General features: G+C 38.4%; 1 pseudogene; it reads right to left on the bottom strand.

Moving 5' to 3' along the window:
* LOC102867604 overlaps window positions 1-26,285 on the bottom strand; it is a 30,160-nt pseudogene that overhangs the window by 3,317 nt on the left and 558 nt on the right.

The following is a 26,285-nucleotide window of genomic DNA, read 5'->3' as shown; positions in this document are numbered from 1 at the left end:
GTTGCACAGTATTCCATTGTGAGAATTTACCATAGTTTCTCTATCCAATTGCTCTTTGATAAGGATGTGGATTATTTCCGGTTCTTTACTGTTGTGAATAATGATTTAAATAAACATAGATGTGCACATAAATCTTCATGTCTCAGCTTGTATTTCATCATTGTATATACATTGGTGTGGAATAGCATAATCAAATAGTATTTTATTTTTAATATTTTAAGAAAACACCAAACTACTTTCCATAGTATCATTGACATTTTACATGCTCCCAATAGAGTATGAGAAGTTTGGAATCATCAGCATCAGGCAGTTCCTGTCTTCTTGAACTTTGATTGTAAGATGAATTATTCAGTGTTAACCAATTCATATTGGTAAAGTGACTCTTTCTACATTGATACCCTGTTCTTGGTTTAATATTTTGCCCAGAGAATCCTTCAGTATGGTAACACAAGTTTTGCTTTTTTGTTGTTGTTGTTGTTGTTCAGCTTGAGAAATGCTGAATGTGATCTCTTCTTTTAGTTTTGTGGAAAAAACCTGGCTTTTTGCACATATTTTTCAGGATTTTTACATATATCATTACATTTCATTTCACAGCACAGTACTTTGCTTTTTCCCTTCAGCTGGTCTTTTGAATCATCTTTCATACCTATTTAATCTGTATGTTGAGCAAATTATTTGAGAGGCTGGCTGGATTCTTTGAAGAGGCATGTGGGATCAGGCCTGGTGGGAGACGCATCATAACCTGTGTTATGCAGATGACATAAACTTGCTTACAGTGAGGTGTTACTGCTCCTGTGTGCTGCATGGTATTCCGTTGTGTAAATGCACCATTATTTCTCAGTCCATTACATTGTGGTTGGGCATTTGGGCGGTTTCCATGTTCTTGTGATGGTGAATAATGGTTTTATGAAAATGAGAACTGAGGTACAAACAGAGCCTTGTTGTACACAATGTTCATAACAGTGCTATTCACCATAACAGGACCATGATAACAGCCCTTTTGGTCTTCTAGTACTTTTCTCCTGAACTCAATAGTATATCAATTAAGAAGATGCAGCAAACATTTCACCTGGACACTGGACATATTCTCTAGATTATGACAAGAAATTTGGAAGACAAGTATCTATATGGCCAGCCAATTGGAAGAGATCCATATTTGTGCCCCATTTAAAAAAAAAAAAAAGAAAAAGTGAGTCAATAAAATCCAGAAATTACCAAATAATGTCATCAGTATCACAAGCAAATAAAATCTTGCTGAAGATTATTTTAAAGTGGTTGTAAAAGTATAATCCTAAGAAACTTCTAGAATCTCAAAGCTGAACTCATGTGGCATTGGAAGAAGGGATAGTATTGCTGACATGAGATGGATCCTGGATAAAAGCAAAGAATACTAAAAATATATCTACTCTTATTTTATTGACTATGTAAAAGAATTCAGTTTGGTTGTTATTGTTATTATGTGTCATTATGTTCCCTGCATCTCATTGTGACCCTATGTATAACAGCTCTGCACGCTGCTCTACCCTGAGCCAGTCTCATTGTCACTGACAATCCTACCCTCATTATCCCAGTTACTGTGTCAACCCATCTCATACAGGGTCTTCCCCATTTGCACTGTCCATCCACTCTTCACAGTAATCATTGGATAGCCTTGAGAAGAGCGAGGCATTCAGTATATTTAATTGTATTCATGTAGAACCTGTCCTTGAGCCAAGAAAAAGTAGTTCAACTAAAACAAAGGGATACTTTTGGGTTTAAAATCAAGAAAGTTATTATCTGGGGTTACATTCATTTGCTTATGCTATTGATTTGCTAAACAAATAACTGAGAAGCTGAGAAGCTGGACTATATGAAAAAAAAAACACAACAACAAACAAAATTGTGACATTAGGATTGAAGGAAGCCTCATCAACAACTAGCACCCTGCAGACAATACAACACTGCTGAAAATAAAGAGAACTTGAAGTATGTTCTAAAAATGATAATGCAACAGAGTCCAGTACAAATATACCTCACATCAAGAAAGTGAAAAGCTTCACAACTCTATTAATAGTTAACTTGTGTAAATAAAGCAAAGACTGAAGATGTCAAGGACTTCATTATGCTTGGATTCACTATGGATACTCATGGAACCAGGACTCAAAAAGTCATAGACATTTGTTGTATTGAGCAAATGGGCTGCCAAAGACCACTTTACAATGCTCAGTAGGAAGGATGATAATTTAAAGACTAAGGGGCTCCTGACCCAAACATAATCTTTTCAATAGCTTCCTATGATTGTGAAAGCTGGACAAGGAATAAGATCACAGAAGAACTGGTCCTTTGAATTGTGCTGTTGATTAAAAATATTGCATATCTCACACACTGTCAAGGGGACATACACATCATCTGTCTTAGAAGTGCAGCTGAGCTGTTCCTTCCAGGGAAGATAATACTTTTGTCACAACCTTGTGTCTTATGAGAGGCCGGTCTCTGATAAAGGACATTGTATTTGGAAACGTGGAGGATCAGAGAAGGGGAAGAAGAACCTCAACAAAAATAGATTCACACAGTAAGGGCCAGGATGGAATTAAGCACATGAGGCATGATTGTGAGGACGGCACAGACCCAGGCAATGTGCGTGGGTCACTATGAGTACAAGGCAGCTTGAGAGCACCTCAAAACAAGTAAGGGGATAAAGTAATTTGCTCCTGGTCTCCAGGAGAAGGATGAGCAATCGTTCCTGTAAAGAGATCCACAGCGTTAGACAATCAGTAAGCCTCACTGCGAGCACAAATCTACGTGAAGGCAATGGATTTTGTACACTTACCTTAAACCTAGATTCAGTTCTAAAGATTGACATGAAGGGAAACCATATTATTTTATTTTGTTAAAAAAATAAAGTGTAAGATAATGCAATAAAGATTATGTTTTAGTCTGGTTTTTCTGGGGAAATAGAATCTGTGAGAAATATAAACATAGATGTGAGTTTACTTCAAGGGATCATGAGCCCATATGATTGTAGAGATTGGCAATACCAAGATCTCCTGATTAGGAACCAAACTTTTGATATCTATACAGGCTTGCATCTCAGTACCTGAAGGCCAGACAAGTGGAAACTGGTAGGTTTGAAACAGATTCTGTTTTTCTAAATCATCTTAGAACCTGAAGTTAGACCAAACACCATGAAAACCAGGTTGTTTTCAATCCCTTTTCAGTAGATTGAGAGATCACATTTCAAGGGAGCATTTTAGACTGCATTTCAGTTTTAGATTGCAATTGTTGCTATTGTTAAGCACCGTGAAGTCAGAACTGACTTAGAGCTCACCTTTCAGTGGGTTTTCACAGTCATCGTACTAGAGGAGCTTGCCCATCTTTCTCGCATGAAGCAGCTGGTATATTCAAACTGTGAAGCTTTGGGTTTGCAGTGTGATAGCTTGTCTAGTATTTGGCCAAAATAATAACCATCACAGATTATTTTTGTTTTTGTTATGTGTGTAAAGCAGCCTACAACTCATAGTTACTCAGTGCACAATAGTTCTGAACCCTGTTTTATCCTGAACCACTCTATCTCCACCACACCTACCCTCATTTAACCAGTTACTGTGTCAGTCCTTGTTATCTAGAGTCTGTCCTTATCCAAGGTGGTCCCTCCTGACCACATGTGCAAAGTATATGAGACAGAGATCAGAGCTTCAAAATCCTTGTTTCTAAGGAATAACTTGGTTTCACCCTCTCCAGGGTAGACCTATTTGTTCTCTTGGCAGTCCATGGTATGTTAAACACTTTTTTCTAGCACTCCAATTCAAAGGTATAGATTCTTCTTCTCTATCCTTACTCACTGTCCAGCTCTCTGCTGCAAAGCAAATAATCATAGTTGTTGTTGTTATGTTGTTATTTGCCGTCGAGGCGCCGACGACTACTGTAACGACCCTATGAACAACATCCCTAAACTCAGTCCTGTGCCAATCGCACCGCCTCTGACACACCCATCCCGATTACCCCAGTTACTGAATCAATCCACCTCATAGAGGGTCTTCCCCTCCTGCGCTGTCCCTCCACCCTCCCAAGCATGATGTCCTTCTCCAAGGACCGGTCTCTCCTCACAACATGTCCAAAGTATGTTAGACGGAGCCTCAGAATCCAGTTAGACAAGCTTATACATAAAATTAACCATCAAAATGCTACTTCAAAAGTCTTAAATGTAATGGCTAAATACCAAAAAACCTGGCTTTACTCACAAATATTGGCTAAGACCATTATTGTAGAATGTGTATGAGGATCCCAGGGAGTAAAGGGGGAAGAGGAGGGGTGAGGGTGTTTGGGGAGCTGGGGAGGTGGTTAATTATAGAGTCACAAAATGAGTAAAGGGAGGAGTGGGTAAAGGAAATAGGAAAGATCTGATGTGACAAACAATGTAGATGGACTTGGTAAGTAACCCAGTATAAAATGAAAATTTTATTTAACTAAGAAAAATATATTGTGGAAAAAGATAGCCCCGAGTGTACAGAGACCTTTGGTATTGCATAGAACCAACAGAAAGAGATTTTATACTGTTTCCTTTTGCACATGTGATTTCTTTTTAGATCTACATCAAGCATCATGCCCAATTCCATTTATTTTCCTCCCATTTTTGTAGTGCTCATTTTTAATATGCTGCTGTTGTTGGATACCATTGAATTACGTAAGACCCGTAGCGACCCTATGAACAACAGATTTGAACCCTGTCCTATTCTGTACCATCTTCACACTTCCCGACATTCTAGAGCTCACTGTGGCTTCATCAGTTCAAGGCACCTGGTTGAGAGTCTTCCTCAACTTCACCAACCCTCTACCTTTCCAAGCATCATGCTCTTCTCCAAGGAATGTACCCTCCTAACAACACTCCTGAAGCATGTGACGTAAATCATCTCTGCCTCCGAAGAGCACTCTGGCTGCACCCTTTTGAAGACATACCTATTTGCTCTTTTTTGCAGTTCATGGGTTGCTCAGTGATCTACTCCAGCTCTACAACTTAAAGACATGAATTCATCTTCTGTCTTTGTTATTCATTCTCCGGCTCTAAGATGCATAGCAGGTAATCTGAAAGATTACAGCCTGAATCAAACAGCTTAGTCCTTAAACAGACATCATTATCTCTTAATAATTTGCAGAGGGCCAATAACTACAGATTTCCCCAAAGCAGTACATCTACTGATTTCCCAACTGCTGATACCAAGAGTGTTGATTATGAATTCGAGTAAGATGAAGCTGTTGACAGTTTGAATTTTTTCTCTATCATGATGTTGTCTATCAGTCTAGTGGTAGGAATTTTAGTTTTCTTGAAATTGAGATAAAAATAATATTAACAGCTATTTAGTATATGAAGTTTTACTTAAAAAAATTGGCTTTCATGTCTCTGCCTTAATGAAGAGTATTTAATTAAAAAAATAAAATTAGTGCTTCATCAGGTGACAGAGGAAGGAAGAGGAGTAAGAAGAGGAAGAGGAAATGGAATGTGTGACCAATTATATTCATGAAAAAAATACATTACTTGGCATGAGTCCAAGAGAACTAGAAGCTGTCTGGCTACCTTACTTGACTTTTGAATAATCATTATATACAAGAGTTATAATCAAAATGGGAAAAATACAGAAGTCTAAATTTTCATGGACTCCAGACTTCCTGGAGCCAGGATGATTAAATGAGTATCTGAATTTATTGTAGTAGGATATTCTTTAATTCTCAAATAAAAATTAACCCCCTTAAATATTCTTAAAATGATATTATACTTATTGAGTGAAAACCATTTACCTTGAACATTATGTTCTTAAAAATTACCTATATGGAATCAATTGATAACAGCAACTTGCACAATTGGGTAAGAAACTTAGGGGGAAATGTTAATAAGGAGAGAGGAACAATTTCTAAAAGCAACCTAAGAATTTTTACACATCTTCCTCAATTATCCTATTTTCACAATCATGGTTTTTTATAATATTTGTCCTTATGTGTCACTTATTTCACTCAGAATAATGCTCTTTAGTCTCCCATGTTATACAGTATTAAAAAAAGAAAACATTTAAAAGAGGAAAAGGGAGAGAGAAGAAGGGAGAAAGGGAAACATCTTCTGTCTGTCTTAGGCATTATCCAGAATTCTGATGCATAAAAAGTAATTGTGAAGACCATGGCCTGAATCAGGTGCACCTTAGTCTCTAGCTTGAAATCATTGCTCTTCAGCACTTTGGAGAGTTCTCTGACAGCAGATTTCCCTAATGTATTTCATATTTTGAGTTTTTGACTGCTTGTGCCAACAGTGATTGTTGATTGTGCAGCGGTGTAAGCTGAAATTGTTAACATCAATTTTTTTCTCCTTCTGTCATGATGATGGCAATTAGTCTAGTGGTGAGAATCTCTATCTTCTTGATTTTGAACTTCAGTCCATTTGGTGATCAGTGAATGAGACATTCTGTATTCCTCCTCAACACCACAACTCAAAGCCATTGATTCTTCTTCTGTCATCCTTTTTCATTCTCTAACCCTTAGAGGTATAAAAAAAGTGATTGAAAAGACCATAGTCTGGATCAAACAACCTTAGTCTCCAAACGAAGACCTTTCCTCTTTAGGAGTTTAAAATTTCTTTCTATGCATCAGAGAGCTGGACAATGACTAAGGGTAACAGAAGAAGAATCAATAATTTTGAGTTGTAGTGCTGGAGAAGAATCCTGAACAAACAAACAGATATAAATCTGTCTTGGAGGGAGTGTGACAAAGTTTCTCCTTGGAGACTAGGAATTTGAAGCTCCATCTCACATATTTTGGGCATGTGGCCAGGAGAGACTGGCCTTTGGAGAAGGACATCATCCTTGAAAGGGCAGAGGGACATCACAGGAGAAGAAGACCTAGGATGAGATGCATTGACATAGTAACTGGGGCAATGGGGTAGGTGTGTCTGAATCAGTGACGCTGACTCAGGTCAAAGGTAGCTTCAGAGCTGTTGTACAAAGGGCCACTATGAGTTGCAGTTGACTCGACAGCACATGACAACAACAAGATAGGTCCCTGACAACAAAATTTTCCAATGTAACTAAATCTTCTTTTGATTACCTGACTGCTGGTTCCAAGTGTGTTGATTGTGGATTCAAAGAAGATGACATCATTATTGACAACTTCAATTGTTTGTCTATCTATCATTATATCATCTATTGTTCTAGTGGTAAGGATTCTTACTTTCATGATATTTAGATGATACATATATATTAAATAATAATAACTATATATAATAAACAATCAAGACTTTTAAAAAGAAAGCAAACTGCCATTTGTTATTCTCTGATTAAATAGTTGACATCTAGCCTGATAATTTTAATTTATTTCATTTTTGTGTTCATTTTGTGTTCATCTGTTTTATTTGTAGTCATTAGGTATTTACAGTGAGCAAATTTTGAGCCATAGACCACATGCCACAGAGCAAAACTTCCCAAGGAGTTTTCAGAGCGATATTTTAATGTACCAGATCTCTCCTACTATGTTTGTTTGACAACTCCTCTCTCCTTCTGGGAGGTACTTTTATAAAGGCATACATGTGCATATTAATCGCAGTATGTAAAATATTGGCCTAGCAGCACTTATGAACATACTTCCTAGTGGATGGAGTGATAGGAAAGAAAATGTGTAAGATAGGATGTTGTAGGTATAAAATAGTTTTGTTTTTTTTTCCTAGCAGATTGCCAAGTCATTTCCCCCACTAAGGAACTCATTGGTTTCAAATAGTCATCCCTTCAGCCCGCAGCAAACACTTTCCCGCTCTGACATTAGGAAGCTTTTTCTATTCCCTTGGGCTTCTACCATATGGCATAAAGCTTACAGATATTGTCCATCAGCAGAAAGAGAAGTTTATCAATGGAATATTAGCAACTGCTTATTCCCCTTCTCTGTGCTCAAGCACTCCTCAAATCAAGTGCAAGTTGTTTATTATTTATGATACTTCTGTATATCCTGTTCTTTCTTGATTCCAATAAACAGTTGATATATAAAATCTCCAATATGACTTTCAGACTCTTACCATTCACATATTATTTTCTTTCCTATCATGGGCATTTGCCTAGAGCAAATGTTATATAATAATAGCACACAGCACACTAAAATCCCTGTGTTTGAATTTTATTTTTAATATAAATGTTTCATGAAATATATTAATTCTTTCTTCTCCACTCCCTGCTCCTCCTTCCTATCCATCTCCACTTTTTTCTCTCTCTTCCCCTCATTGTGGGATTTTCTTTACCTTTGATCTAAATTTGTTTTAAAATATGAAAAAAAAATATTGTTTTCTTCCATTTTGGAACATTTCCTCTTTGTTCTCTGCTATAATTAGATATACAAAGATGAAATAATGAACAATTTGGTGACTTAATCCAACTTTCGTATATTAATATAAAAATTCAACAGTTTAAACAGTATTATCCACCGCTGATTAAGGAATTTTATTAGGTAATCTGTAAATCTGTGTTGTTCATCTGAACATTCAGCAAATTCACCAGCTGCTCTTGGGAAACAAATGGGCAGTCTCTTCCCATTAAGGTCTAGAGCACGAACAACGCACTGGAAGGACGCTGTGAGGCCAAATAGGACAGTGAGAGCATGTGAATGGTCGCCCTTAAAAACAGGGATGAATTCACCTGATGACAACTTTATTTTTTTTTCAATAACATTTTAGAAAACAATGAACGTGAAAATAAATTTAAAAAATTGAGAAAGGAATACATAATTTTAGAAAATATTGTGACTGCTTTCCAATCTTCTGATAAAACTCAAACCCAGTGGATTTATGCTCTCTGACATTTTATGATTAAGGTAAGCCTTTGGGTCCACATTATTCAGCAAACATTCAGAAATGTTTGCTTTGGTAGTAGTAAATCTTCATTTGTACCATAAGAGAATACATAATAAGTGAAGTGAAAAATATTTTTATGTCTTCTACTGAAGCAAGTGAGTACAAACAAAAATATTTATTTTAGTTAGTCTTTACTTTTATATATGTAAAAGTGTCTAAAGTGTATATTGTAGAATTGAAAACAAATTGCTTTGGTATTTTGAAGCTGAAACAACTTTACATTCTTTGCTATATAAAAAGCTAAACTCTTCAAATACTTTTAATTGGCTTTTCCTGTCTGTTGCTGGGAGACCACAGTTTTATGAGCCTTCATTAAATCTTTGGAAAAGATGTGTTCTCTGCGTACATCAAAGCAATTTGCTCCATATGTTAACTATGGTGCAGGTTTCTTTTAATAATACTTACAGATATGGAATAAAAGTTACTACTTTCAAAACAAAGATCCTCCTCTAAGAATCTGTACTCTTAATAATACACAATTAAAGATTCTGTTCTATTTATAACTTAAAATGTCCAGGACTGAGAATCTGCCTAAACCCTACTTTTGCTAATAATTTACAAGCTGTTGTTGTTTTTGGCTCCCCTCGGTCAGCTGTGACTCATAGTAGTAACCCTCAAACAACAGCTCAGACCCTTGCCCTCACGTGCCTTCATTGACCTCATGAGCTCTGACATGCTCCTGCCCATTGATGTCTGTCCATACGGTAGACTAGCCTCTTCTCTTTCCTGATCTGCACTTTGCGTGACAATGTCTTCTTCTGAGGAGGGGCCCCTTCTGACATCATGTCCAATGTATGTGAGATGCAGTTTCATCACCCTTGCGTGTAAGGAACTCCTCGGTTACACTTCCTCAAAGAAAGATTTCTTTGTCGTTTGGCACTTAATGGGATATTCAGTATTCTTCTCCAACACCACAAATAAAAGGCATCAATTCTCCTTCCGTCTTCCTTATTCACTGTCCAGATCTCAGATGCGTAATGGCAGTGTCACTCACAGTTTTCAGGGGCTTTACCCCTCCTCAGAGGAGACATGTATCACTGTTGCTGCATGAGAGAAAAAAATAATCACTTGTCTCAGTTTACAAAGAAAACACAAGGAAATATTTCCAACTCCACTTAAGGAAGAAACGGAATTAGAACGCTGAGTAGGAGAGCAACAGAACACAGATCCGGAACAGGCACAGCGCAGCCACCTTGAACAGGGACCCATGTGACCTGGGACCTTAGGATGGCTGTAGCAGTGGCAACAACACCACAGCTGAAAAGGTCCCCTCTCGCCCCTTGCCTTGTCGTGTGCGCACCCACTGCAACTACACTTTCTGCAAGCTCCAGTTCTAATTCAGACCAGGCTCATGCCATCCTGTACCTGGAGCAGGAAGCTGCCCACGCATTCCTCCTGAGCTGCTGTGCACTGGGCTACACTGGCCAGTAATCAGCGCCTACATTAGTAGGGGAAACTCCTCTACTCCTCGTCCCTGTTACTGAGCACCCCTACTCAGCACACTCTCCCAGCCAACAGCTGGTAGATTTGAACTGCACACCTTTGGGATTCCAGGTCAGTTTCTTGCCACTAGTCCACCAAAGCTATTATACCAGATATTACTCATAAAATATGTTTTCATAAACATCAGTAGGAAGCTGCGCTGCTAACTGGCATGAGCGACCTGGCTCACAGGCGTTGATGGGTGAGAAAGGCAGTCCTCTCCTCCGGTGTGGTTACGGTTTGGAAAAGTCCACTGCAGGGTCAGCCATGAGTCAGATTCAACTTCACAGCAACAGGTGAGTGCGACTGACAAACAAACATATTCAAAAATAGTTGTTGTTGTTGATCGCTGTCTAGTGAGCATGACTCACAGCCAAGCTATGAACAAAAGACCTCGGACTAACCTGATTGTTCTCTAAGCAGTCCATACTCTTCTCCAGCACCACAGCTCAAAGGCATCAACTCTCCTATAATCCCTAGTCATAGTCCAGCTCTCGATGCATAGTCAAGACTATGATTGTAAGACTTTAATTGCAAAGACCATGGCCTGGATCAGATGCACCTTAGTCTCCAGACTGACACCGTTGCTCTTCAGGACTTTGGAGAGGTCGCTCACAGCAGATTTTCCCCTAGTGCAATTCATATTTTAATATCCTGGCTGCTGGTACCACAAATGTTGATTGTGGAGCTCAGCAAACTAAAGGCTGTTCACAATCTCAAACTTTATTAATCTTCATTAAAACTAGAATATGAAAATAACACCAAACCCTCTAATGTTGAAAATTACTTTGCTAAGACATTAAATGAATAATAGCTTAAAGAGTTGAGTTGATGTTGGATCTGTCAGCCTCAAACTCCTTTCAATATAATCAAAACCTCCTCCACGTGACCACCACTGGGCTTTTGAGGAGTAAATCTCATGGGAGGATATCTTTCTCTCTGAGTAGTTGGGGGATACAAAGGGCAGAGCACATAGCATTGCAACAGACCACATCCTCATAGCTTTTCTACAGTAGATCTGAGGTACCCTAACAGAGGACATTGTTTGCACATAATCTTCCTCATGCTGGTACAGGTCATGGTCTTTGCAATTACAAGCTAAGTGTCAGAGAGCTGGACAATGGCTAAGGATGACAGAAGAAGAATCGATGGCTTTGAGTTGTGATGCTGGAGAAGAGTGTTGAACATCCCATGGACTGCCAAGAGAACAAACAGGTCTGTTCTGGAGAGGGAAAAATCAAGCTGCCCCCTGGAGGAAAGGATTTTGAAGCTCCAACTCACATGTTTTGGGCATGTGGTCAGGAAGGACCAGTCCTTGGAGAAGAAAGAACATCATTCTTGGAAAGGTGGAGGGACAGTGAAGGAGAGGAAGCCCTAGATAAGATGAATTGACTCAGTGATTGGAAGTGGAATTGGGTTTGTCGACTTCAATGAGATTGGCTCAGAATAGGGCAGGGTCCAGAGCTATTTTACATAAGATCGCGATGATTTGCAGGCAACATGATGGCACATAACAAGAACAACAACATCAGTTTTAGAAATTTCATGTATTCACATTTCCTTTGTGCTGATATTTTCCTCCAGTGAGTGAAGACCAAATAGAATTTGGTCTTATGTTTTTTAGCTACTAGTAACTACAGTATTTATCTACAAGACACTCTGAATTAATTTGTTAATAACCTTTAATATTCAAGTTAAAAATAAAATTTCTCATTGACAAAATATTTTGAACATTAAAAATATATTTGTAAACTGTTCCTACAAATACTTTCTATACTTAACATTTTGTAAAATGTATGATTCCTGCTTCTAGACTTTATATCACAAAATCAGTCAGCAGAATTGAAACAATTCAAATTCTATTTTATTTATAAATTATACCACAAAGTTATAAGAAGGTATTTGCACAAGCAAGTTGCAATCTGGCTGAACTTTCTCCCAAACATAACACAAACAATGAAGAAAATGATGAAGAAGGAGAATGACCAGAAAAAGAGGTGAAATGGGAATTAACCTTATGAATAAATTATTTTTAAAAAATCTGTGTGACTCACATAAATAAATCTCATTATTGCTATTCTTTACTTCACTGGGAATGAGTAAATTTAAGAAGAACTTGGGTATAAAAATAATATTTTCTGTACATCCATTCATAACTTTGATCTCCCCCTCCCGTGTGTGTGTGTGTGTGTGTGTGTGTGTGTGTGTGTTAAAGTAGACAATTTCCTGGCTTTAATAAATTATATATAAAAAGGCTCAGAGATTCTGTGGGCATCATATACCCCTAAAACACAATACTGTTACGCAGTAAGTGTACATGAATCAAAACCATATGACAATGCTTTCTTATAAATGAAATCCACCTGGTGAAAATGCAAAAGGATAGAGTCCTAGACAGAACACTGTGTTAGACTATAAGATAGCTTCTCAATTCCTAGGTTTACTAGTGTCTTTCCCTAGAAGTTAACAGTTGTTGTGAGTTTTTCTTCTTTCTAAATTTAAAATATGCTTAATACTGGAAAAGAAATGGATATATTTATGGTTCTATATCTCTATAAAAAAGCCATTTTCCATTCATTTTTATAAAGATATAATTGTAGATTTAATCCTAGATATAAGCATGGCATAAAAGAGAAATGCATCATATTACAAATGATTTGAATTGAGAAATAAATTTAGAGTAAAAAATGTCCTCAACATTATAGGACCCAAAATTTGGGACAAAATGTCATAAAAGTTTTCTGTGGTAAAAATGTTGCCCCTTGGAAAAAGGGCATCTGCATGTATCACTTAGCTTATTCTTTCTCCAAATGGATGATTTTACAAATGTTAACTGTAAGTTAAAAATGTGTAGAAGTCTTGAAACTCTCCACATAGTTTTCTCTAAAACACAATAATTAGACTCTGATGTTTTCAATACAATATATACTGATAGATCAAAAATTACAGTGATTATCTACATTTTTTTACCAACATCCTTTCAACATTGTTGAAGCAGTATAGAAAGGGGTGAGCTGAGTGGATTTCTCCTGAATTTTTTTAAACAAATATTATATTTTAGTTATAACTACAAAATATAAAAAGGGAAATCTAGGCTGCTCACATCATTTAAGAGTCCATTAAATGAAACTGAGGTTTTGTTTTGTTAAATGTTTCTGATTTCAAACTGGTGAGAGCAGAGTATTAAATCAATTATAACGTCCATCTACAGCTTGAGCCACAAGAAACTACATAAGATGATTATTCATGAGGCCAGACAAGGAAAGGTGTCAAGAAGAAGGGTAAGAGGGTAGCATTGAGATGTGTATTTTTCAGAGATATGTCTGGGATTTTATAATACGCAAGTGAGAGTTAACATAGATAAAGAGATTTTTCACATCACTGGATGGTGTTTAAGAAAGAGTCTTATTGTCTTACTTTTTTTTTATTTTCTACATCGTATTTCATTTGAAGACAATGTTGAATTTCCACAAGGTATTGGCCAGTCTCAACAATCTACAAGAGGATTAGCTAGTCTTGCCAACGAATTATACAAATCTAGCGGCAGAGATGGATCTTCCCTGCCAGTGAAAAGGAAAGAGACCTCCTGTCAGCACTAGCTACCACCACTAAAGAAATCGTACCACAGGTAAACGGCATCCATGACCAAGCTGAAGACATGATGTAGATGAGACTTTGAGGAGGGTGGAGGAGAGAGCCGATATTGGCAGGACCGAGAAATTGGGAACACAGAGTTGAGAGGCTCTAGGCTGAGGTGCTTCAGTGCACATTTCAGGAGCTATCTTGACTCTATTTACCTTAACCAGGGTTATAAACTTTGACCTCCCCCAGCTGGTTCTGTGTAGTCATATGGCTGGCCCCTTGACCCTTGTTCTTTTTACAGTATCATGTATCAGTCAGGTACAATGATAATACTTTTAGGAAATGTCTGCTTTCAAACAATATATATATATATATTGGAAGAAAGTTCTCTCTCCCCATCTGCATACAATCCATTGTCTGTGCTATAAAGCCTGTGTTACATATGGGTAAAGTATCCCATCCATCACTTGGTCTATGGATTTTAAACTTGTTAATCACATACTATTACATTTTTAAACAGGATTCTCTAATTTGTCACCCGACTTATGGATTTTGGATTTTCCAGCCCCAACTTTTATATGGCTTAGTGGTAAGGAGTTGCACTGCCAAATTAAAGGTACTCAGTTTGAATCCACAGCTGCTTCAAAGGAAAAAAAAATGAGCAATCTTTTCCCAAGATATGTCCTTTCTCTGAAAACCAACTACAAAATCAGCTATGAGTTAGTTCCAACTCAACTAGTGGCTGATATACAACAAATCTCACCACAGCTCATTCCTTAAGTCAATCTGATCTATTGGCTGTGTATCAGTTCCTGTGCAATGGTACACAAAAACAACAATAAATGCAACGTAAGTAGACAGAATATTATGTTGGAGACCAGTGAGATAAAACCAGATGCAGCTCATACTAGGAGCCAGTAAAAGACAAGGATCAAAGGAAGTGGCTAGAACCAGGTCCTATCCAGTCAAAACAACGAAACAGCACTGAACCTAAGCATCTCAGTCCTAAATGATGCCTTGGAAACAATCAAATTAGTGTTTTAGGTGCTTGAGTAAAATAAAAAACAACAGGCTGCCTCCACTATCAAATTTTGAAATCCCCGCACCATTGTATCATTGGCCCAACTACAAGCTTCAAGCAAGGAAGCAAGCCAACTATATTGTCACAACACACATGCCACAAGTTCTAATTATCTCTCTTTATTTTCAGACAAATGCCCCCCTCTTGAGATGTGTCTTTTCTAACAAAATCATTTTCCTTTCACCTCCACCCTTATCTCCACATGCTTCCTCTCAGCCATGGGCTCTAAAGAGGACTTGGCCCATGCTGGCATCATTTGTTTCAGGATGATATTGTTGTTGTTATGTGTTGTTGAGTTGCTTGTGACTCCTAGCAACCCTATGTACAACAGTCCTAAACCCTGCTCTGTCCTGTGCTAACACTGTTGTCTCTGACACACCTACTCCGGTTGTCCCCATGACTTAATCAAACCATTTCATCAAGGGTCTTCTTCTTCTGCACTGTCCCTCCACCCTCCCAAGCATTATGTCCCTCTCCAAGGACCAATCCCTCCTTGTAACATGTTGAAAGTATGTCAGACAAAGTTTCAGAATCCTTGTCTCCAAGAAGCAGCCTGATTTCACCTTTTTCAGGACAAATGTATTTATTCTTTTAGCAATCCATGGTATATTCAGCACCACTGCACCACATTGCCAACACCACAGCTCAAAGGCATCAATTCTCTTGCTATTGCCCCTAGTCATTGTCCAGCTCTCTGATGCATAGAAAACAATTGTGAAGAATATGGCCTGGATCAGGTGTAACTTAGTTTCAAGCCTGACATAGTTGCTCTTCAGTACTCTCAAGAGGTCCATGACAGCTGACTTTCCCAATGCAATTAATCTCTTGATTTCCTGGTTGCTGTTACCAAGAGTGTTGATTAAGGAGCCAAACAAATAAAACTGTTAACAATCTCAATCTCTTCACGACCCATATTGATGCTGCCAATTGACCCAGTGTTGTGAGCTTTCTTGATGTTAAGCTTCAATCCATACTGAAGGCTGCAGTCCTTGACCTACAGCAGCGAGTACTTCAGGTCCTCCCCAGTTTCAGGAAATAGGGTTGTGTCATCTGCCTAATACAGGTTGTTGATGAATCTTCCTCCATTCCTGATGCCATATTCCTCATCATACAGCCCAGCCTCCTGGATTATCTGTTTAGCATATAGACTGAAAAGATAGGGAAACAGAATATATCCCTGGTAGACCATTTTCCCATTTTGAACCATGCAGTGTTTCCTTGCTCTGTTCTGACAACTGCCTCCTGGTTCCAGTATAGATTTCACATAAACACATTAAATGTTCTAGGATTTTTGTTCTTTTCAGAGTCAGCCACAGATATTTTGTGATCCACACAGTCAAACAATGTTGTATAGTCAGGGAAACACAGATTCCTCTGGTACTTTCGCCTCTCAGTCAAGATCCATCAAACATTAGCTATAAAAGTACCACAGCCTCTTCCCAACCCAGCCAGCAAATCTGACAGTTCTCTGCTGATGTGTTGGAGCAGATCAATAATCTAAACAAGTTGGGAGCAGGCTGATACCAGGGGATTCAAATACACAGCTGATATTCTTGCAGTCTCCCCAACTAGTTAATTGTCTAGGAAAGAGAAGCCAAAACTAAGGCATTGACCTCAGGGTAACAGTAAGACAAGTAAACAGAACAAGAAGTTTGCTGGTAATGGAGCAGATTGTCAGAGATTGTAAATCCAGCAGGAGAATATTGCCCATCTTTTCCCCTCAAAATAGGTGATGGATGAAAACTGCATGTCTTTGAGTCGGCAGTCAGGTGATGTACTGACACAAAGATGACTTATTAATCCTAGGTTTTTCAGAGAAGTAGTGTGCCAAAAATCATTTTATACTCTTTACCTTATGAAAAGAAAATGCCACAAAAACTTTGATCATAGAGTCACACAATTATAAAGATTCCCTCCAAATATTAGCATGTACAACAGCTAGTATGTATAATAACTTATTAATAAACTTCCTGTAATTTTTCTTAGGTGCTGTCAAACCAAGTATAACTCGCAGTACATTATGAAAAACAGATCCAAAGTTTTTTCTATCCTGCACCACCCTCAAGCTTCCTGAAACACAGGAGTCTGTTGCAGTAGTCACTATGTTAATCAATCTGGTCAAGGGTTTTCCTCTCTTTTGTCAACCCTCCACCTTTGCAAGCATGATGTCCCTTTGCAAATAATAAGCTCTCCTAGCAACATGCAGAGAGTATGTGAGAGGAAGCTCTATCATCTTTGCCTTGAAGGACCACTATGGTTGCACTTTCTCTAAGACATATTTGCTTGCTGTTTTGGCTGTCCATGAGGATATTTGGAATGCTTCTCCAGCCACAACTCAAAGGCACCGATTCTTCTGTCATCTTTATTGGTTGTTCATCCCTTAGATGCACAGCAAGTGATTCAAAACACTGTGGCTTGAATTAGACACACCTTAGCCCTCAAATTGACTCTATTGCTCTTCAATAATTTGGAGAGGTCGCTGGCTGCAGACTTAATAAAAGCTAAAAGATCATCATCAAATAAACCAGAGAGACTGAAAATATTGATGGGCAACATACACCCCATGAGTGAAGAAAATGTTAAATCTAATAGTTGTCAAATTTCAACTTTATCGTTAAAAGCAAACCAAAAAAGAAATCTACAGTTTTTTCATATCCTAATGCTGTAGATTGTCAGAGCAGGAATAATAATGCAGTGTTCTTGATATATAAAAAACTCAAGTGAGTTTCTACTGATGACTTTTTTAATGTATTATAGACTAGCACGGAAAACAAAATATCTTGTATAATTTAAACCTAATGGAACATAAACTCATTAAGTACTGACAGAGTCTCATTATTTTGCCTGTCACAGAAAAACTTGTGATTACCACCGAACATATTTGTATATTTTAATTGCTATTTATCTCACAAGTTTTAACTGTGTATAGAAACAAAGGAAAGCAATTAAAATATAAGCAGAGTTTGGCAGAGCAAAGGAGATAGCGATTGTCAGCAAAAAAGCTATCAAACACTGCCAGAAAGAGGAAAACGTGTCATGGCCCAGTGGCCACGTGTGCACAGGCAATGAGTGAACATTTTCCTCATCAACTAAGAAAACAAAGAAAATCAGATGGTATTCACCATTTAACTGGGGTGCAACATGCAAACTCATGCATATATATTAATATAAATAGACGTGTGCTCATGGCATAGGTTAGAGCAAGTTTCCAACCTGTTGTTGACAGGGTCACTATGAGGCATATTTGACCAGACATCTGACAACATAATTATAAATATAGATTTGTTGGGGGTGTGTGTAAGTACATCCACATATGAATAATGTTTCTGAATTATGAAAGGTCCTTAATATTGACCGTGTGGATCATAACAAACTATGGCTGACTCTGAGAAGAATGGGAATCCCAGAACACTTGATTGTGCTAATGAGAAACCTGTACTTGGACCAAGAGGCAGTCATCAGAACAGAGCAAGGAAACACTGCATAGTTCAAAATTGGGAAGAGTGTACGCCAGGGATGCATTCTGTCTCCACACCTTTTCAACCTGTATGCAGAGCAGATTATCCCGAAGGCCAGCATCTATGAGGAGAAGTGTGGCATCAGGATTTGTGGAAGATCTATAATCAATCTGTGTTATTCAAATGACACAACCTTGATTGCTAAAACTGAGGAAGGCCTGTAATGCTTGCTGCAAAGGGTCAAGGACTGTAGCCTTCAATATGGATTGAGGCTCAATATCAAGAAAACAAAGATTCTCACCACTGGACCAATTAGCAGCATCAGGATGGATGGTGAAGAGATTGAGATTGTTAACAACTTTAGTTTGTTGGCTCCCCAGTCAACACTCTTGGCAACAGTAGCCAGGAAATTAAAAGACTTATTGTGATAGGAAAGTCTACTGTTAGGGACCTCTTCAAAGTACTGAAGAGCAATACAGTCACTCTGGAGACTAAGGTGTGTCTGATATAGGTCATGGTCTTTGCAATCACTTGCTATGTGTCAGAGAGTTGGACAATGACTAGGGAGGATAGAAGGAGAATTGATGTCTTTGAGCTGTGGTGTTGGAAGAGATTATTGAATGTACCATGGACTGCTAAGAAAACAGATTCATTCTGGAGAGGGTTAAACTGGGCTGCTCCTTGGAGGCAGGAATTCTGAGGCTCTGTCTAACATACTTTGGACATGTTGTAAGGAATGACCAATCCTTAGAGAAGGGCGTCATTCTTGGGAGGGTGGAGGGACAGCATAGGAGGGGAAGACCCTCTATGAGGTGGATTGTTTCAGTGACTGGGGTAATGGGGATGGGTGTGTCAGAGGCAGTGCAATTGGCACCGGACAGAGCAGAGTTTAGGACTGTTGTACGTAGGGTCACTAGGAGTTGCAAGTGACTCAACAGCACATAACAATAACAACAACAACTAGTTTATTTACAAAACTCAAATACAAATTTGAACAAATTCTTTCAATTTCCCTCACCCTCTCACCAATAGAATTGTACAGCCCAATGATTAATCCCTTTCCCCTATACATTCACATCCCTCTGCGTCCATCCTCTCCCACCCCCTGAATCGTTATACTTATTCTACAATAATAGTTTTTTGCAATATTTATCCTTGTGGGACTGAGTTAGTTCACTCAGCATAATGCGCTCCAGTCCCTCCCAAGTTAGGTAATAATTTACAAAGTTATTGCTTCTGCGTGCTGTGTAGTATTCCATTGTGTGAATGTACCATAATTTCTCAATCCATTCAACTGTGGTTGGGCATTTGGGCTGTTTCCATATTCTTGCAATGGTGAATAATGCTGCTATGAACATTGATGTACAAGTTCCCTTTTGTGTCTCCATTCATATGAACTTTCTATGTTCAGCTTTTTGAGGAAGTGCCAAACTGCCTCTTTTGAGGTTTTAATTTTTAGTATTTAACAAAAAAATTGTATATATGACAGAAAACTGCAAAAGTTTTGAATTTTTTTCTTCTTTTGTCAATCTTTCAAGCTGACTGAGTCTGGATTAGCAGATACCAGTAACTGGAAATCTCTACGTGACCAAGATGAGAACCTGTCTTGATTTTTTTACTAACATCCATTGATAGCTATTTACTGACAGACAATTCCAGAGCTATGATTTCTGAGTGCTGTGGGCAGTAAAAACCACATTTTCACATTCATTGTTCCATGATTCTTGTTCTCAATCAGCAACTCCTTTAAACACCAGCAAATCTCAGAGTTGAAGAAAAAAGTTATGCTGTATACCTAATGCAATTGTGGAAAAGTTTCATTAGAAATCCTTGTATATTCATAATTAATTTCTTTTTCTTAGAAAAATCTATGAAGTGGCCACTTTCTTTCGAGCTATAGAGGACAGAACTGGTCAAAAGTAAATGCAACATTATTTCATGTACATAAGAGCAAGGATTGTCATCTTCAAGATGGATTGAAGTTCAACATCAAGAAGAATAATGTTCTCAGCACTGAGCGAATTGGCAGCACCATGATGGATGGGGACGAGATTGAGGTTGCTGGCAATTACAGCTTGCTCGGCTCTACAATCAATGTTCTTAACACCAGCAATAAGGAAAAAAAAGACAAATTGCATTGGGAAAATCTACCATCAGAGCCTTCTCCAGAGTGCTAAGAAGCAAAAAATGTCTGTCTAAAGCCTAAGGTGCACCTGATCCAGGGAATGGTCTTAGCAATTACTGGCTATGTATCAGAGAGCTGGACAATGACTAAGAATGACAGAAGAATTAATGCCTTTGAGTTGTGGTGCTGGAGAAGAGTCTTGAACATACCACGGACCACCAAGAAAACAAATAAGTCTGTCTTGGAGAGGATGAAACCAAGTTTTCCTTATAGGCTAGGATTTTGAAGCTCCATCTTACATACTCTGGGCAGATGGCCAGGAGAGACTTCATACTCAGAAGGGTGAAGGGATAGCACAAGACAGGAAGACACCTGATGAGATGGATTGCTACAGTAACTTGGGCAATGGGGGTTGGTGTATCAGAATCAGTGAGACTGGATGAGGACAGGGCAGGGTTCAGAGCTGCTGTACACAGTGTTGCTATGCGTCACAGGCAACTTGATGGCACATAACAGTGCAATGTACCATTTTTTATGAAAAAATTTCAAAAAAATTAATATCTTTGAAAAGAACATAAAGTTGAATGTCTTATAAAAGTAATGTTATGTTACAAATAAAAGTTTGTTACAGTAAATAAAATGGCCTATCTGTGCTTATTCTTCCTTATATCTTTCAGAGTGTGTGATATTCCTAACTGGACTGTAAGTAAAAATTTAAAATATAATGATTTAAATTTGAATAGATTAAAAACATCATACATAGTTTAATTGCACTTCATTTTTTATTCTTATCAAGAAAATTTGGAGGTATTTTATTGTTGGGGTTATTTTTGGTGTGCTTTGTTCATTTGTTTTTGTTTTTGATATTTATAAAAAAATAAAGATTCATGGTAATCCTGTAGACAGGTTATCTAACATTATTATGTGTCTGTGCTACATTTAAGTAATTCATACAGTATTTCCAATTTTTTAATAGCACTTCTACACACTTAATAAACCAGGTCATAAACATAGTTACTTTTATATGCACTAGGAAAACAACATAAAGTTTTAAAAATAATGCTATATAAAATAATAAGAGTCTATTATAGTAATGAAAAGATTAGGACTATGAAGAAGAATACAGCAACAATTTTGGAAGAAGACGTCACTGATCTTTGTAAAGCAGATGACACAATGCTTCTTGCTGAAAGTAAGGAGGATTTGAATCATTTACTGCTAAAGATCAAACACTACAGCCTTCATTGTGGACGGCATGTCAATGTTAAAAAATGTCAACCCTGGACTGATGTACAACATCATGATGTTGTTGTTATGTTGTTCTTAAGTGCTGTCAAGTTATAGGCGACTCATAGCAACCCTATGAAAGAAAGTTCTGAACACTTGTATAACTCTCATTGCTTCTCTAAGTTCATAGAGTTTTCAGAGACAAGCTATTACAGAAGGGAATGCCACTCCTGCTTCCAAGCTTGTTTTAATTTGAGAGCTCCACTAAACATCGTCCTGGATGGGTAACAATTATCACATTTGATGCATTAGTGTCACAATGTTCAGCATCACAGCAATCACGAGTTATCTCTGTACAGCAAATGGACAGACCACTTAGAAGAATATTTGACCAAAACCAAAACCAGGCCTGAGGGTCACAGGTTAAAATCACCCACCTTTGGCTTGGTAGCATCACTTTCTGTCCACTAGGCCTACTGAGCTCTCTCGTTGTTGTTGTTAAGTGTTGTCACGTTGTAGGCAACTCATAGTGACCCTATGAATGAAAGACCTGAGCACTTGTATAACTGTCATTGTTTCTTCAAGTCATAGGGTTTCTAGAGGCAAGCTATTTTGGAAGTGGATGCCACTCCTGCTTCCAAGCTTGTTTGAATCAGGGAGCCCCACCAAACACTGTCTACCATGGGTATCCATTATGGAGGAAAAATTGAAATTGACAATGGTTTCATCTTCCTTGGATCAACAATCAATACACTTGGTACTAGCACTCAGGAGATTAGGAATAGGAAATGTATTGCACTGGGGAAGTATGCAGTCAGGAATCTCTCCAAACTACCAAGGAGCAATGGTGTTAGTTTGAGAACTAAGGTGTGCCTAAATCAGGCCATGACCATTTCAACCACTTGCTATGTATCCAAGAGATTGACAGTAGATACAGATAACAGAAAAAAATGCAGTTCAAATCCACTTTCTGCTTTGCTGAGGACAAAGATGGGGACTCTCCTCTTGTGTATTTAGCTGCCTCTTAAGCCTGATGGATGGTCAGCTATGAGCTGGTTTCAATGGGTGGTATACAAGACTAAATCTCTTAAAATAACTTCCTCAACATTTCTTCAACAGAGAGAACTGCAAAACAAATCCCAACTTCACTTTGTAAGCAAACTATGCTATGGACAAAATCTTGAATTGTCCAAGAAGCATCAAAAGAAAATGGAAGAAATAAACAGAATCACTACAAAAAATAACTGGTCAGGAAATGGCATGTGTCCAAGAGCCACTGGTAGGAAGGAAGAAGTTAAGTTGCAATGAAGACATTAGAAAAACATGGCCGTGTTTCAAATGACAGAGGCGGCCCTGGACGTACTACCCAGATGATGCCATAAATCTGGAAGACAGCTGCCAGGCTAGTGACTGAAGAGAGCTATATTTTTTCTCCTATTCCCAAAAAACATAATCCAAGAAAATATGGACATTATTGAACAATTTAATTAACATAATATGCAAGCAAAATACTGCTGAATATAATTTTTAAAATGGCTAGAACAGTACCTAGAGAAATTTCCATTCAACCTGAATTTGTAGAGGCAGTAATGTCAGGGATATCATTGCTGATGTCACGTGAATTCTGAACACCAGAAGAATGTCCATTTGTGCTTTATTACTATGCAAATGCACTTGACTTTGTGGCTCATAAAAAAATTATGGCTACCATTGAGAAGAATGGGAATCCCAGAACGCTTTATTGTGTTCATGTGAAACCTATCCGCAGACCAAGAAGCTGTTGTGCAAACAGATCAAGGGAATAACTCCTGGTTTAAAATTAAGACAGATGTGCATCAGGGTTGTATCCTTTCACCATATCAATTCAATCTGCAAGCTGAGTAAATTATTTGAAAAGAGAAACTCAGTGAAAAAGAACGTGGCATGAGGGTCTAAGACTCATTAGTTACCTTTAGTATGCAGATGACACAACCTTGCTTCTGAAAGTGAAAAGGACTTGGACCACTTGCTGTAAAAGACAAACACTGCTGCCTTTAATACACATTATATCTTAACCCTAAAAGAACAAATATTCTTACCATTGGACCAATAGGCAACATCATGTTAGATGGAGAAAAGATTAAAATAGTCAAGATTTCCTCTAACTTGGATACAATCAATAACACTTGGTACCAACAGTCAAGTTGGTACCAACAGTACACATACATAGTCATAATGACTAGGAAAGTCTGAAATCAAGGACCTTTCCAAATTACTGAGAGCAATGATGACTGTTTGAGAACTAAATTGCACTTGATTCAGGCTATGGTCTTCTCAATCACTTGCTATGCTACTGTAAAGCGGACAATGAATTAGGACGACAGAAGTATTGATGACTTTGAACTCTGGTATTGGAGAATAGTGTTGATTACCCCATGGAGTTCCAAACAAAACAACAACATATGTTTTGGAGAAAGTGCAGCCAGGGTGTTTCTTGGAGGCAAGGAAAGTGAAGCTTCATCTCACATATTTTAGGAAACACTATTCTTTGTTAAACGGCATCATGCTTGAAAAGGCTGAGGGAAGGTGAAAGAGAGAAAGACCTTCAACCAAGTTGATTGACAGAGTGACTGTAGTAATGCACTCGAGCGTATCAGAGATTGGGAGGCTGGCACAAGATAGGACAGGCTTCAAATCTGTTGTTCATAGGTAGCTATGAGTTGTACTCTACAGAACTGCACCAAACCACAACAAAATACGACCTCAAAGGAGTTCTGCAGGCCTACTTAGTGGTAAAGACTTGTGCTGCCAACACTAAGGCAGTGGTTCAAATCCACCGGCTGTTTTGAGGGAGAAGGTGGGCCAACTCCTCCTGTGTGATTTACAGCTTCAGATATTCAGAGGAGAGGCAGCTGGGATTTGCTTCTTACTACAAAGGAATGAATGAGTGAATACTGGTTTTATAAAACTCTGAATCTAGACTCACAGCGACAACGAAGAGGATAGAGGGAGGCAAGACAGAAAACATGGATCTGGACTTTGGCTCCAGTCTAGGGCTTTGTCAGGTGGGAGTTAGTGTTGCAAAGGAGGGCAGGTTAGTAGAGAGCAAGCTAGTCCAGGTGCTCAGGCTGACAACTGGGTCTATTCTACTCCCACCCAACAGCCTTGCTCTTTCTCCCTCTCACTGTTGCTCTCTGTCCTCACAGCTACTACTCCTTCGTGCTGCCTTCACCGTAAGCTCTAATCACAGCCGCAGTGAGGAAATAATGATGGGGATAGCTGGAAATGGGCACCAGTGAGGTTTGAATATGGTGTGCATACAATATGAAAATAGCATAACCTACTGATTCACACAAAACATCCTGGATATTCAGTTATAAATATTTGCTACAAAAAACAAAACAAAACCAAACCATAGTTCTGTCAACTGTTTCAATGAAAAACGGATCTTGTTATGATCATGGAAAAAGCATAAGTTTTCATACATGTACACTTACAGAAAGCAGGGGATACAGGCATCCCAAAGCATTAGCTGCAAGAGAAGTTTCTGAGAATACAATTGAAGGATTTGAGGAAGCTCATATTTACTCAGTACTTTTTAGGGGAGATGACTAGGTTGATTTTCATAAGGAGGAATTTTCACATCTGTGGGTTTGGGCAACTGGTTTCCAAGACAGAGTCATCTGATTAACAGAATATTAGCTGTAGATTTTCATCTTTCAAGGTGTATGCTTTCTAGAGGAGATTCAGACGACAGTCTCATGCCACCTGAATGGTCTTAGCGGAGGTAAATGCCATTAATAACTGAGAACTCCTGAAAGGGCCTGGGCCACTTACTGAGGGTATGTTTCTGGATCTTGGGTTGCCTCTGCTAGACAAATGTTGACTTTTCTGTCTAAACACAGGGAAAATGCTTTGTTTCAGTACATCATGCAAAGAGCAGGATATAATTGGAAAAGAGGAGAGTCTGCAATCCAGAGAACGACTGGCAGTAATGCATTTAAAAATGGAAGCAATTGTATCTTCCTACATATTAATTGAAAAATTCATCTTCGCTCGAGGTTATTATCCTTGCTAGGTGCCATCGAGACTACTAAGCCTCGTGACAACCCTATTTGACCCTTGCCCTGTCCAGGACCACCCTCACAATTTCTGTCACTCTCCAGCCATTGTGACAGTCCCTGTCCCAGTCCATCTCCTTGAGGGTGATCCAATCTTTCACTGACCTTCATGCTGTTTTGTTCTAAGTACTGGCGCTTCCTGAAAATATGCACAAAGTATGTGGGAGATGTTTCCTCATTCTTGTGTTTAAGACACGTGCTGGTTGCGTTTCCTCGAAGAAGAATGTGCTATTTTTTTTTTTCAGTTCATCACATATTCAATCCTAGGCCTCAACACAACACAAAGTCGTCTATTATAGTTTTTTCAGTCCTGCGTGTTCCTGGAAACCAAAGATAGTGAAACTATACCTCGCATTCTTTGGAACACTTTTTTTTTTTT

The sequence above is a fragment of the Elephantulus edwardii genome, unplaced genomic scaffold (assembly GCF_000299155.1).
Source record: "Elephantulus edwardii isolate Elephantulus edwardi_28Jun2011 unplaced genomic scaffold, EleEdw1.0 scaffold00004, whole genome shotgun sequence".
In the NCBI taxonomy this organism is placed as follows: Eukaryota; Metazoa; Chordata; class Mammalia; order Macroscelidea; family Macroscelididae; genus Elephantulus; species Elephantulus edwardii.
The sequence above is the reverse complement of the archived record's forward strand: the minus strand, read 5'-3'. Positions and strand labels throughout refer to the sequence as shown.